This window comes from Dendropsophus ebraccatus, chromosome 7 (assembly GCF_027789765.1).
Source record: "Dendropsophus ebraccatus isolate aDenEbr1 chromosome 7, aDenEbr1.pat, whole genome shotgun sequence".
NCBI lineage: Eukaryota > Metazoa > Chordata > Amphibia > Anura > Hylidae > Dendropsophus > Dendropsophus ebraccatus.
The window spans coordinates 83,899,177-83,914,826 of NC_091460.1; the positions used below are offsets into that span (position 1 = coordinate 83,899,177).

A 15,650-nucleotide genomic window follows, 5' to 3' on the forward strand; every position below is an offset into this window, starting at 1 on the left:
CAACAGTAGATGAACCAAACTCAAAGTAGGATATCAGTTTAATGTCATTACATACAGTTTAGAATACTAAACAGATGCCTGCCAAATCACAGAAGTAGGTGAGTACAAATCACATGTACAGCTGGGCCAACACACACATAATTGTTTTCTATCAGACAGAAAAAAACTGTTCAACTAATGCTAGATGATCAAAAACCTTTTAACATATTTATAGGAATATGTCATCATATACTACTCACAAAAAGTTAGGAATATTTGGCTTGAGGGTGAAATACACATAAAAAGTTCATGCTTTAGTGATATTATACCACAGGGCATTAAGGTAGAAGCAGCAATAGTGATTTCCTCATCAAACAAGTTATTGAAACAAAAGCCAACACCAGTGGTACACCAACAACATGTCACTGTCTGCATAACTTGTCATGTGCCATTGAGTATCAACTACAGCTGACAACGAAGTCTCATTCTGTCCACAAGTCGCCTTAATGTCTGCTGAGGCATGGCAGCCTTCGGGTCATTGAGGCTCTGGGGTACAGAGTTACAAGCCTCTACATTGGACTCAGCTGATCCAGCTGGTTTTCTATGCGATTCAGGTCTGAAACAAGTGCCCTCTCCTGCTGTTGCCATTTGCCTTACTGTCTTCTGAGGTTGAATTATGAGCCTCTACATGTCAACTAAACTGACCTCATAATTTCTCTATGGGATTCAGGTCTGAAGAAAGTGCAGCCACTCCATGTGGAGGTCCCCCAGTTTCCAGCAGCAGCTCCATGTAAGGTCCCCCAGTCTCCAGCAGCAGCTCCATGTGAGGTCCCCCAGTCTCCAGCAGCAGCTCCATGTGAGGTCCCCCAGTCTCCAGCAGCAGCTCCATGTGAGGTCCCCCAGTCTCCAGCAGCAGCTCCATGTGAGGTCCCCCAGTCTAGCAGAGGTTGTTCATGCAGAGACAATAACTGGATTACTTATGGACTTTTCCATGTACCATTCACAAAGTGCAGAGAAGATCTGTATAGACTAGACACACCTGCCCTGTACACTGTAACACCACCACTAGACACACCTGCCCTGTACACTGTAACACCACCACTAAACACACCTGCCCCACACAGTGTAACGCCACCACTGCTAGGCACACCTGCCCCATACACTATACCACCACCACCACCAGACACACCTGCACTGTACACTGGACCACCACCAAAGGCAGCTGTGTCTGATGCATAGCTCTCTCCTTCTAAGCTGGACAAGGGACCAGTGGGCCTTGGTGCTGTTCACTGATGAAAAGTAAACCGCACCAAGGCCCACTGGTCCCTTGTCCAGCTTAGAAGGAGAGAGCTATGCATCAGACACAGCTGCCTTTGGTGGTGGTCCAGTGTACAGTGCAGGTGTGTCTGGTGGTGGTGGTGGTATAGTGTATGGGGCAGGTGTGCCTAGCAGTGGTGGCGTTACACTGTGTGGGGCAGGTGTGTTTAGTGGTGGTGTTACAGTGCACAGGGCAGGTGTGTCTAGTCCATACAGATCTTCTCTGCACTTTGTGAATGGTAAATGGAAAAGTCCATAAGTAATCCAGTTATTGTCTCTGCATGAACAACCTCTGCTAGACTGGGGGACCTCACATGGAGCTGCTGCTGGAGACTGGGGGACCTCACATGGAGCTGCTGCTGGAGACTGGGGGACCTTACATGGAGCGGCTGCTGGAGACTGGGGGACCTCACATGGAGCTGCTGCTGGAGACTGGGGGACCTCACATGGAGCTGCTGCTGGAGACTGGGGGACCTCACATGGAGCGGCTGCTGGAGACTGGGGGACCTCACATGGAGCTGCTGCTGGAGACTGGGGGACCTCACATGGAGCTGCTGCTGGAGACTGGGGGACCTTACATGAAGCTGCTGCTGGAGACTGGGGGACCTCCACATGGAGTGGTTGCACTTTCTTCAGACCTGAATCCCATAGAGAAATTATTCAACCTCAGAAGACAGTAAGGCAAATGGCAACAGCAGGAGAGGTCACAGTCAAGCTGTAATTGATGCTCAACATGACAAGTTACTGAGACATTTGTTGTTGGAGTATACCCACCACTGATGTTGGATTTTGTTTCAATAAATAGTTTGAGATGAGGAAGTAATCTCAGAAGGGCACAGACATTTTCTATTCTGTAGAACCCACCAAACTGATATTTATGTTAGTTCAGAAAAAAACTTTGATTGATTAATCAAAAATTGATTAACCCATATAAATGGTGCCTAGTTCCTGCTCTCAGTGCTGGTTTTTCCCCGATCACCATCCTGGCTCGGAACAGTGTGAGCAGGCCCGCCGCCCCCCAGTGTGACCATATCCTCTCCCCCTCTGTGACGCAGGTCCATTAATTGTAATGGAGCAGTGTCACAGAGAGGAGGAGGTTTTGTCGCACTGGGGGGCGGCGGGCCTGCTCACAGTGTTCCGAGCCAGGATGGTGATCGGGGAAAAACCAGCACTGAGAGCAGGAACTGGGTGCCATTTTAAAAAGAAGGACCACAATCCGGCGCAAAGCGCTAAAGTTAAAAAAACAAATTAGCAATGTACCTTAATGGTACATTAGATTTAAAAAAAACAAACAAAAAAAAAACGGAACTACACAATAAGTCCAGTGAACTACATAGAAATAAAAGACACTTCTTATAAAGCCATTTTTCTCTGCTTCACTTTGGAGAATCTGCCAACCACCTTGTCTTTATCAATTTCAATATCTCTCTCAATACTGAGCAACATTAAATTAGACAGTCTGGCCTCATGCATACAGGCGGCTGAAACTTCTCTCCGCTTTTGCGCTACTAACAGGAATAGTTAAATAAATGCGGTAAAGTATACTTAAATTTGGAAAGGCTCGATGCATGTCATTGGCAATGAGAAATGGTAAAATTTGTTCAGTGGACACCATCTCCTTCTCTATTGACAGCTCACTGTACATATTACGCAATGTAAGGAACTCTGCTAACACTACCTCTGGTTCTTTGCACACATCCCCTGAATAAAAACGGGCAAGCTTGATCACTTTATCAGTAACATCTGATTCATGAAAGTGTTTGCTATTAAGTAGACAGAACAATTTGGCAATTTCTCTAAAGTCTGAAAAACGGTGCTCAAACTGTTCTACAAAAACATCTATTATATAATAAAATACTTCCGTTCTGAAGCGAGCACGGCTATCCACAATTGGCTCATCTTCTGCATTTTCATCAAAAAATCTTTTCCTCTTACGAACCTTTCCCTCATGATATGAAGTAGTGTGGTTACACTTGGTAGCCAAGTCCATAGCTGCATTTTCTATGGCTGCAAAAGCCTCATCTGATCGCAGCTCTCTGATTTGTGTCATGCATGCATCAATTAGATGTACAGCTGTATTAATGTCCAATGACTCTTTCTGTAGGTAGTTCGAAAGGACATATGTTTTACTTAATAGTGTATTCCAAAAAGCATTAGCTTGAATTCATAAGTGGTTAGTTTTGCTACCAGACCATCTGCTTCAGCAGCAGTTTTTGGGGTGGAGGCATTGTGTCTTAATACGGCATAAAGCCTCAACGATAGCAGGTAGGCTTTTAATTACTGCTTCAGTTGCCTGCTTCCTGGAAGCCCATCGTGTATCGGAGAGCCTCTTTAATGTTAATACTGTCCCTTCCAGGATTTTATTTTGTTCCTCCTCCAGAATTCTGTATCTAGGTAAGCTGGATGTTAGAAATAGGTACAGAGTTTCAAGTGTACCAAAAAAATTTTTAACACTGCATAATGCGCACACAGCATCAATTAGAACTAAATTTAAATTGTGTGCACAACAATGAACATAAAATGCTTTTTCAGAGCACTGTTGCTTCACTCTTGCTTGCAACCCCATTAAGTGGCCTGACATTGTCCTTGCCCCATCATAGGCTTGCCCTCTCATTAGACTTAGATTCAGGCCAAGTTCTTTGGCGAGTATGTTAATTAATATATCATAGAATGACTCAGCACAGCCATCTGCAAGTTTTTCAAATTTAACGAAACGCTCAGTGATATTACCTGCTTCTGTAACATATCTTAACGATAAGGAGAACTGGTCTATCCTTGTTACATCAATTGTGGAATCAACAATTACAGAAAAGAAATTTGCTGATTTCACTTCATTTATGATAGTGCTTAAAGCTTCACATGCAAGTGCAGAAATCAGCTCATTTTGGGATTCTGAGCTTAGATATCTTACATGGCTTCCTGGATTTTTCAGATGATGTTCTAGAACACAGTCATACTGCCCTAGCAATTTAAGCAGCTCCAAAAAATTCCCTTCATTGACATTTGGGTCACCCAAGCCAGAATGTTTCTAGTGACCCCGGAATGCAAGACCTTGTTTTGCTAAAAAAAGTTACATCTATAAGCCTGTGAAGAATTTTTCTGTTCTCTATCTTCTCCCTCTCACCTCTAATGAGCCCTGCAATGACAGTGCTGTCCTTACTTATGCGGTATTTAGTCAAAAGAAATGTTTTCTCAGATTCTCGGTGCGTATTACACCTTTCGTGTTGTTCTATTTTTTCAAGACCTTTTTTAAAGTTAAAGAACCCCATGTCTGGGTCTGCCCAGACTCTAACTTTTTCATTTCTCAGACAAAACAGCCAGCAGCAGAAACAGTAGAGACGATTACTTTTTGGAGAGTAAATTAACCCCTGGCGAATAACTGTGCACGAGTCTCCCACTTTACGATTGTACCAAGATGGATTGAATCGCCTTTTTTCTAAATTATAGGGAAAATCATCATAGTGATCATTCAAACCTGGCTGACATGGTCCATGTTCCAATAGAACTCTTACTATGTCAGTAGTAAGAGTATTGTTTATGAAAAGACATGGATCAGTAGGGTAAGGCTCCTCAGTGTTTAATGTGAATATGCCATCAGGACCAGATGCACTGCTGCTAAGACCTGGATTGCCATCAAGCTCATCAGTCTGATTAGTAGGACTGTTAGGTGTGTTTAAACTAGCAATTGGATTGCTTAAGTCGGCTATGTCTTTATCACTACTACAGTTATCATGTTGGCTTTCTTGTGAGTGCTCCAGGGGAACCTGGGTGTTGTCATGCACTATTGTAGTTGTGTCTTCTTGGTTAGACACTAACAGGCTGCCTGACTGATTTTCATGAGCCACATCATTATTTTTTTCTGAAGGTGCAGGTGGTTGGCTTACAAAAAAAAACTTTGTCAAAGGAGTACAAGAATTAAGTTGCCTTTTCTTTTGCTCTCTTTCTTTGTGCTTCAGGGCACCCGACTTGTATTTTTTATCCATGGTTTCTAGCCTAAAAAGAAAATTGAGGAACTCAGTGAGAAAACTCTCTCTCCCAGTTTCCTACTTTCTCTCTCTCTCTCAATGACAAGTTCTGATTATATGACAGGTTTACACTAATCTAATATGAACATAACTTTAATGTCTGTATTACAGCCACAAGTTCAAACCCAACCACAGGTCTGATGATCCAAATTCACATATGCCAATATGGGTGATCAGACAAGCAGTTGGGCTGGCCCAGCTGGGACAGTAAAAATTGTATGTGGAGGATTATCAGCTAGGGCATTTATCTGTACTGCATATTAGTGGTGTCCGTGGAGTGGAATTAGTGCATTTTTTCCACTAGAATAGCACCCATCTAAGGGCACTCCTTACCTTTATCAAGTGCTGTCATCTCTTAATCAGTGCAGAACCAGTGCAAGTTTGGGTCAGGGTACTGTCTCTCAACGAAACCTGATAATAAAGATATGAATATTCTGTCAGTTTGCTTTGAAATTATTTAATTATGAAGACAATAAAATCAAAAACAAAATACGTCATTGTCTAGTAAGATATGGAGCATATAAAAACAAGGAGGATAACCTGGAAGATATCCCTTAAAAATCTATGTCTTACGGCCCGCCCCATACAATACTGACGTGTTATGCTATGTTCAAAAACAGTAAAATAAAAGCAAGATCTGGCCCTAAAATTGTTATAAAAAGACAACTGTATTTTAAATGTAATACTGCACTACATTAAAGTCTAGAACATACGTCTGTGGAAACATTAAAAAAAAATTGTGTTTAAAATATTTTCACAAACTGATATTTTCCTATAGACTTTAAAGGGAACCTGTCACCCCCCGTGCCGGGGTGACAGGCTCCCGACCCCCCGTTAGAGACCCCTATACTTACCTCATCCCGCCGGGTCCCGCTTCTGGATTCGGTCGGGTCCCGGAGATCTCAGCCGCTGCAGCCCGGCGCGCGCGCTGAGAGATGAGTCCAACGCTCATAGAGAATGACGGAGCGCTGGACTCTCCTGTCATTCTCTATGGGTGTTGGACTCATCTCTCAGCGCGCGCGCCGGGCTGCAGCGGCTGAGATCTCCGGGACCCGACCGAATCCAGAAGCGGGACCCGGCGGGATGAGGTAAGTATAGGGGTCTCTAACGGGGGGTCGGGAGCCTGTCACCCCGGTACGGGGGGTGACAGGTTCCCTTTAATGCAGCATATTTTACTGTAATTTTACTGTGAGTGTGAATCTAGCCTTACTGCCAATAACTTTAGACAAGTCTGGAGTAGAGACATGAAGCCTGTATCAGAGCACTTTACTCCCTGGTTTCACCCAGCCATATCTTATGATCACAGTGATTGAGACCTGGTGTGATTTTTTTGTGTAAAACTTTTTATTAAATTTTACAAAGTACAGTAAGTAAATGGGTATGTTCACATCGAGTAAATTAGGTGCAATTCCGCAGCAGAACTGGCAGGAGGGATTCCGCTACGGAAAGTTATGCTGCGGAATTCCGCCTAATTTACTCAGTGTGAACATACCCTAGGAAAAAATTGCAAGCATAGAAAAAATAAGTGGACTAAATAAGTATCAAAGTGATAAACTGTCAAATGATTTTTAGCATTTCACGTTTTATTTTACTGTAACACTTCATTCTCCAAGTAAAATTCCTTATACCAGTGCTTTACAATTAATAATATTGCAAGCTATGCTATGTAATGTAGTTCTACATTTCATGTTCCTATTATGATGTTACTCACAGACTGTAAGAGTAATGGTTCAATTCACAGGTGCATCCAGTAACTTGCAAAAGACTTGCTGTGGCGTCTTTCTGGCTTACTCTATTCTTCCAAGCTTGAAATGTGGTAGGCATGGATGGGTGGCTAGTATGACAGGTTCCCCTCAAATCTCTAATTAAAACTGAAAGAAAAAAAATTCTAAGGCTAGGTTCTCACAACTTAAAATTAAGGGCAAAATCGTATTTGGATAAGTACGGCCTAAAATAATGATCATGTTCTTTATTTCCATCCATATTTATTATACAGTGTGAACATGGCCTATGGTAAAACTGACATGTTGGCCCAGATTGTAGTAACAGCATTATCAATGTGCTTGAAACTCACAATATCTGTTTTTTTCCCACAGCAACAGATTTATCATTTAACAAGCTCTGGTAAGATGAGTCCTAACCTCTGATTAGTTGCTGTGGGAAAAACTAGACAGTGGGCCAACACTAGTATGAGACAATAGCAGCTCCCTGATCAAAGGTCACAGAGTATGCACAATAATGTTTCTTAGGATTCTTGTCAATGGGACAGGTCCTGTCTATTGGCAGGCTATGTTCATGGGGCTTGCTGTGAAATATGTCACTAAAAGCTAGTAAAAAAAGTTTAGGGAAGATTGTTTTATTTGACAGTAACATCCCTTATATCGGTGCCTCCTACATATCCATATTTAATTATTTGTTCTTTTTATGTTACTTAAAGACTGTAAGAGTTATGGTTTATTTCACAGATGCATCTAGTACCTTACGATACACTTTTTTCTGGCTTACTCTACTTTCTCAGCTGGAAATGTGGATTTCATGCATGTATAGATAGCATAACAGGTTCTCTTGGGACCTCTAGTTTGAACTGTAAAAAAAACAAAAAAAAATTATTATTTTCCCTATAAACTGACCCATAAAGGTATATACCAATGGTACAAAGGCTCTGCACAACATATAAGTGACTACAGTGCAGATAAATACAGTGACTTACATGGGGTGTCTTCTCATCGGAGTCGCTCACTATCCCAATGTCATGGATGTATGGGCAGTATAACAGGTTCACCTGAGATCTGTAGTTAAAACTGTAAAAAAAAACAAAAAAACATTATTTTCCCTATAAACTGACCCATAAAGGTATATACCAATGGTACAAAGGCTCTGCACAACATATAAGTGACTACAGCGCAGATAAATACAGTGACTTACATGGGGTGTCTTCTCATCGGAGTCGCTCACTATCCCAATGTCATGGATGTATGGGCAGTATAACAGGTTCACCTGAGATCTGTAGTTAAAACTGTTAAAAAAAAGTTAAATCCATTATGCAAAGACTATTATTTTCCCTATACACTGACTCACCCATATACCATAGAGGTAGATCATTTGCATTCTGCCTAAGACAGGTGCATCACTCGCAGGGAGGTACCGCAGGCTCAATCACTAGCTAACTCGGGCAGCCACTACAGGCTGCTGCACCCTGCTCTCTGTGATCTGAATCACAGCTTTCTGATTTAAACATACTTGTCCCTTATCCCGTAGGAGACTGGGGGGGTCGGACCTCTGCACCCATTCCCCCCAGGATCTCCAGATCAGCCCCCAGCTCCTCTATGAAGCTGCCAGAGAGAACTGGGCCAAGTAGGGTTGAATCAGAAAACCCCTGGGATGGGAAAGCTCAGTGGACAGTGCACTATATATGACTGGAGGCCCCTTCAGCTTAGTTGCGAGTCCTGCTCCCCCTGTTTTCCACATGTCCAGGTCCCCCTTTCCCGGTTTTCCACATGTCCCACACTGTTTTCCACATGTCCAGCCCCCCCCCCCTGTTTCCACATGTCCATCCCCCACCCCCCATTTCCACATGTCCAGCTCCCCGTGTCCACATGTCCAGCTCCCCCTGTGTCCACATGTCCAGCTCCCCCTGTGTCCACATGTCCAGCTCCCCCTGTGTCCACATGTCCAGCTCCCCCTGTGTCCACATGTCCAGCTCCCCCTGTGTCCACATGTCCAGCTCCCCCTGTGTCCACATGTCCAGCTCCCCCTGTGTCCACATGTCCAGCTCCCCCTGTGTCCACATGTCCAGCTCCCCCTGTGTCCACATGTCCAGCTCCCCCTGTGTCCACATGTCCAGCTCCCCCTGTGTCCACATGTCCAGCTCCCCCTGTGTCCACATGTCCAGCTCCCCCTGTGTCCACATGTCCAGCTCCCCCTGTGTCCACATGTCCAGCTCCCCCTGTGTCCACATGTCCAGCTCCCCCTGTGTCCACATGTCCAGCTCCCCCTGTGTCCACATGTCCAGCTCCCCCTGTGTCCACATGTCCAGCTCCCCCTGTGTCCACATGTCCAGCTCCCCCTGTGTCCACATGTCCAGCTCCCCCTGTGTCCACATGTCCAGCTCCCCCTGTGTCCACATGTCCAGCTCCCCCTGTGTCCACATGTCCAGCTCCCCCTGTGTCCACATGTCCAGCTCCCCCTGTGTCCACATGTCCAGCTCCCCCTGTGTCCACATGTCCAGCTCCCCCTGTGTCCACATGTCCAGCTCCCCCTGTGTCCACATGTCCAGCTCCCCCTGTGTCCACATGTCCAGCTCCCCCTGTGTCCACATGTCCAGCTCCCCCTGTGTCCACATGTCCAGCTCCCCCTGTGTCCACATGTCCAGCTCCCCCTGTGTCCACATGTCCAGCTCCCCCTGTGTCCACATGTCCAGCTCCCCCTGTGTCCACATGTCCAGCTCCCCCTGTGTCCACATGTCCAGCTCCCCCTGTGTTCCACATGTCCAGCTCCCCCTGTGTCCACATGTCCAGCTCCCCCTGTGTCCACATGTCCAGCCCCCCCTGTTTTCCACATGTCCAGCCCCCCCTGTTTTCCACATGTCCAGCTCCCCCGTGTCCACATGTCCAGCTCCCCCTGTGTCCACATGTCCAGCTCCCCCTGTTTTCCACATGTCCAGCTCCCCCTGTTTTCCACATGTCCAGCTCCCCCTGTTTTCCACATGTCCAGCTCCCCCTGTTTTCCACATGTCCAGCTCCCCCTGTTTTCCACATGTCCAGCTCCCCCTGTGTCCACATCGGCCTGTTTACCAGCTGGGTTGTCGGTGTGCTGCAGCAGTCATTAGGCGGCCGCCCGGCACTGACCTGGTGCGAGCGCAGGAGACGGAACAGCGCGGCGCCTGCGGTGATTGGCAGGTGGGCGGGCCAGGGCGGCGCACGCACCAGCAGCGGTGCGCTGAGGCCGTACGCAGCGGATTAAGATGGCGGCGGCCGGGGGAGCTTAAGATGGCGGCGGCCGGGGAGCTTAAGATGGCGGGCGGCTGAGTGGGCCCCTGCCAGAGTGGGCCCGGGGGCGGCCGCCCCCCCCCTGCCCCCGTCAAATTTCGCTACTGGCGCACAGGCTCCGTTCAAACTGCGTTTTGAAGCACTCTGCGGTGTGAGGTGTGCTATCTATTTTTCGTTTCGTTTACAATTGTCATTTTTAGGAAGTTTACGTTTAAAGACCCTGAATTTCCCATAGAAAATAATGGCCACACTCTAATTGCTAACAGCCAATCACAGCACATATGCAAATAGCTGAAATATAGCAGCAAATAAGAATTCTAAGGTCCTGTCAGTCAATGCATTACAACATCCACACAGTCACATGTCCACTATTAGCCAATAGAAGATGTACCGTATTTTTCGGACTATAAGGCGCACCGGACTATAAGGCGCACCTCCAATTTTAGCCTGCTAAGCCATCTAGGTTCATATATAAGGCGCACCGGACTATAAGGCGCACCGGACTATAAGGCGCACCGTATTATAGTGTATAAGTTTGGCGGAGGAAGCACGGAGGAAGCTGGAAGCCTCTCTCCCCTTTGCCCGGTCAAAGCAACATGGCGCCGGAGTCCCTGCGGCTCCCCCTCCCTCCTGCTCATATGCCGGCGGCGGAGCAGTGTGGCAGACTGCTCCGTCACACACAGCATCAGCGGGGACACGCAGGGAGCCCATGGCAGCCCGTACTCTTCCCTCATCTGACAGGTAACAGAGTGCCTGACAGAACAGCCTGCCTGCAAATACAAATACCGTCTCCCCGGACCCTTGCCGAGCTTAACCGCAGAGCCGCAGCATAGGCCTTGGGCCCCGTTCCCACTGAGGAAAGGTAGCGGAATTCCGCGACGGAATTGTCCGCCGCGGAATGCCGTGGCATTCCGCGGCGGACAATTCCGTTGCGGATTTCCGCTACCTTTCCTCAGTGGGAACGGGGCCTTAGTTTCCCTCTGCCTCCACTCGTGCTCCCCCTCCCCTTCGGAATGCAGACACCTCAGCACAGTAGTGCTCAGCCCCGTCTGGAGAGAGCGGGACAGCACAGGAGTCCAGGTGAGGGAGCGCTGCGTCTATCTGTGCCATGGAGGCCGGAGCTGTCCCGGTCCACATATAAGGCGCACCGGACTATAAGGCGCACTTACAATTTCTTAGAAAATAATGGTATTTTAAGTGCGCCTTATAGTCCGAAAAATACGGTAATATATGGAAGTTCCTTAACGATTCCTTCTCACGACATAAGTAAGATTGTCATGGTAACCGAGCAATGATCTTTACCATTATAAGTAGCAGAGCAGCTCTTAAAAGGACGGGAGCCATGTCGCTCTTAAAGGGGCCCGGGGCCCTTTAAGAGCGACCTGGGTCCCTTTAAGAGCGACCAACACCTAAAGGGACCCATGTCGGTCTTAAAGGGGCGGCACCCAGGGTTAAAGTTTTTCTTAAAAAGAAGTCACTGGTAAAGGGGCGCTCTTTTCAAGCTCTATGTATTTTCCTGGAAATGCAAATTTAGTTACTTAGTAGTAGTTTATATAATGTTTTTTTTTGCAATAGAGAGGGAAATGTGTGCATATCTAGATAATTCATGTTTTTCTGTATTATAATGAAACTGAGGAAACACAGTAAATATGAACCAGACTAGTGCCAGATCAACGCACCTGTTAAATGCACTAAAGTGTTGTGTGTGAACATGGGCTAAATTATTAATAAACTGGCTTCCTATTTTGCACTTACCGCACTAGAATATTTATGTATAAACATACCGTATTTTTTGCTTTATAAGACGCACCCATGATTTAGACCCTTGAAAACAGGGAAAAAATAATTCATGCTAATTAAACTTTCCTTGTGGTCTTAAGCCATGAAGGGGATAATGCAGTGAAGGGGTCAAAGTTTATTAAAATGACAGTGCCTTATACCTACACATACACAGCTGCTGCATGCACAACACTCACTCAGATCTGCTACACCATATACACTCAGCTCTACTACGTGATATACACCCTCAGCTGTACAAACATATTCACAGGCATAAACAATGTTGTATCAACAAACACACAGGGTAACACATTTTTGTGTAGGGACAAACGCTACATCTTGGTTGTCCACACTTACATGATACTCACTTTAAAATAGAAGTGTTGTGTGGGAACATCTTTTAACATACTGGGAATGTTCATGTCTCTTAGGGTCCATTTACACAGAGAGATTATCTGCCAAAGATTTGAAGCCAAAGCCAGGAATGGATTTGAAACAAGTAGAAATCTCATTCTTTCCTTTATAATCTGTTCTCTGTTTATAGTCTGTTTCTGGCTTTGGCTTCAAATCTTTGGCAGATAATCTGTCAGATAATCTTTCTGTGTAAATGGACCCTGACGGAGCAACCTTTATGTGAAACACATCTGTAATTTCCCTTAATGGAAATGCAGATAGTGCCTCATCTTACCTGAGAATGGGAAGGTTTTTGTGAAACAAATTTACATTACTTTGGTATTGGGAAGAATATCTATTGGAAAAGGTGATGGGTCAGGGGCCATCTAGTGTAGTATAAATATCTGTACTTTTTTTTTTTTTTCTACATTTTTTGTTTTCTGCCCTTTTGAGATGGTTCCGACTTGCCATTCCCTTTTGAAATTTAATTAAGAAATTGCAGCTAAAAGGAACAGAGAAGGGCAAGAAAAATTTCAGAGACAGTTGCTCATAGGATTGCTGGAAAGGCAAATCTAAACCCCTGCTTCATAGTTATACTTGCCCATCCTGGTTCCCTCTAAGTGCAGTCCACCTCTCAGTCACCCACCAGTCTCCTGTATCTCCCAGTCCTGTGACGTCACGACCTAGCTCTGAAATCCCCACTCAGCCGATCAGTGACAGAGGCAGGACGCCTCTTCAGTCAGTGACTGGCTGAGCAGTTCTTTCCAGGTTGTTCAGAAACGGGACCTAGGGAGATACAGGGCACTGAAGGGTGAGAGTGGTGCTCAGCTGAGGGGGGCACCAGGTTGGGTAAGTGTAACTTTATTATGTTCCCACCACTCCCTGCCCTTCCTTGGTTTCTACATGTGCCAGAAGTTCGCCATTAAAGCCACTCTGTATCCACAATCTCCCCCCCCCCTTTCCCCCAAACCACTTGTACCATCAGATAGCTGCTTTTAATCTAAGGTCTCTCCCGGGGTCCGTTCGGCAGGTGATGCAGTTATTGTCCTAAAAAACTTAACTTGCAGCCCTCTGTGAATTGCCCTGGCCTAGAGTGTCTATGCCCTAGCCCTGCAATGCCTCTCCGTCCCTCCTCCCCGCCCTCTTTACCATAAGGAATTCCCCAGGCAGGATTTCTCCTATTCATCACCTGTGTGAACACTGCACATATGTTGGATCATTAAGGCACCTGTGCAGTGTTCAGACAGGTGATTGATAGGAACGCCCCTGGGCAGCATTTTTCCTAATGGTGGAGAGGGCGGGAAGGTGGGCCGAAGAGACGGTGCAAGCCTGGGACATAGACACTCTAGGCCATGCCAATTTAACACAGGGCTGCAAGTTTAAAAGTTGTTTTTTTTAGGACAATAACTGCATCACCTGCCGAACGGACCCCAGGACAAATCTTAGATTAAAAGCAGATATCCGAAGGTACAAGCAGTTGGGGGGGGGTCAGATTGTGGGTACAGAGTCGCTTTAAGCTTGGGGTGGATCAATAATACTTTGGATTTGTGTTGATGGCTGATGGCATGGGAGGGAAGAATGCATTCAATGAAATTCTAGCTTTTTTTGTTTTTTTTTTACAGTTGGTGTTATACTCTTATTTGACTTCAGAATTTGCTGAAGTTAAAGAGAGGACAAGTGGTCTGAGTACCCCTTTAACTGTTCACAATAATAGTAATTTTGCATGCCAATGTAAACTGTAGCCATCCTAAGGTAAAAATAGAGGTAAGGCCAGATAAGATGGACCTGATGACGTAAATGGTCTTTTTTTTTTTTTTTTCTTTTTTGGTCTTTTTTTTTCTTTTTTTCCCCTTGCTGACAATCTTCTAGGTTTTTATAAACTGTATGTGCTTTCTGCTTGTGATTATTTTTTGCAATCAAAGATCCACATGTAATTTGATTTTTAGAGGAGTCTGGTTATTTTCTCCATAAAAAGCAGTAAATCTAACTTAACAAGCTTCTAACAATGTCTTTTTTTTTTTTTTTTTTTTTAAACGATATTTTATTAGTGGCTTATGTAATATTTGAACATACATATTGAAAATTCATTACATATTCAAAAAGAAAGTTGCTCACAGGCAACAAAGGATTGTATGTTTACAATATCATACAGATACAATGAGCCTTTGTAATAACCTTAAAAGAAATATCATATACAATAGAACGTAGTCTTACCAAAATCATAAGTAGAAAAACAGTAATTTATAATTTCACCTTAAAACATGGTATAGATGTCAGATATTCAAATATGCTACCAATAGAATGGAGAGAATTGTCTTTAACAGAGAAAGGGAAAAGCTTAAGATATTTGGAGTGCTCCCAGAGTTCCCTTTTGGGAGGCCATGCAATACCAATCAGTGTCCTTAAATTGATTAATGACAGAGTCTCTCTCTTCTATAGTAAAATCATGAATTAGAAATTGTGTCCATTTGGACATAAATGTTTTTGTTGATTTTTTTTTTTTGTTTGGTGCGCAATACATCCAAAAGTTCCCAATGAAAGATCTCCTTCAGAGCGGAGATTACCTCAGAAATGTCTGGTAGAGTATCCAGTATCCAATGTCTTAATAAACATTTCAGGGAAACTAATAGAGTTAAATGAATTCCTTTAGAAGTAAGTAATTTAGGAGAGTGAGTAGTAGAGTCTATATCAATAAAATGAAAAAGATAACTAAGAGGGAGAAGTGGTATGGCATGCCCCAAATGGACAAAAGATAGAGCCGCACAGAGTCCCAATATTCCTGCACTCGCGTGCAGGCCCAGGCACAGTGAAACAAGTCTGCTTTAGGAAGTGAACATTTCGGGCAACTGTTTATGTGAGAAGTGTGGGAGTTGGAAAAAGGAATATTAAAGGCATATATAGCCTTGTGTATAAAGCGGAAATGTATTTCACGTAGAACCACATTGGGAGTGGCAGAATGCACTAGTTGAGATCCTCTCAATATTTGTTGGGTCAGATCCTCTGAAAAAATTACGGAGGACCATTTTTTGAAAAAAAATTGTCTAGATAAATTCTTTTGAGAGCGTGATCTAAGTTCTCCATATGTATGTGATAAAGAATTATGTACCGGTGGTGTTGGGAATAGATTATCAAATTCCATATCACTTTCTGCTTCTGCTATGTCCCGTAC

The 15,650-nt window shown here is 44.7% G+C and overlaps 1 protein-coding gene and 1 long non-coding RNA gene across 2 annotated transcripts in view; one reads left to right on the forward strand and one right to left on the reverse strand.

Moving 5' to 3' along the window:
* NAF1 (nuclear assembly factor 1 ribonucleoprotein) overlaps positions 1 to 15,650 on the forward strand; it is a 66,699-nt gene that overhangs the window by 35,063 nt on the left and 15,986 nt on the right. The gene's annotated exons all lie outside the window — the stretch shown is intronic.
* LOC138796884 (uncharacterized) lies at positions 5,221 to 8,362 on the reverse strand. The gene is made up of 6 exons (XR_011363835.1): positions 8,247 to 8,362; positions 8,032 to 8,122; positions 7,800 to 7,905; positions 7,033 to 7,192; positions 5,655 to 5,732; positions 5,221 to 5,289 (listed from the first exon to the last, which is right to left on the reverse strand). It is a non-coding gene; the product is annotated as an uncharacterized lncRNA (long non-coding RNA).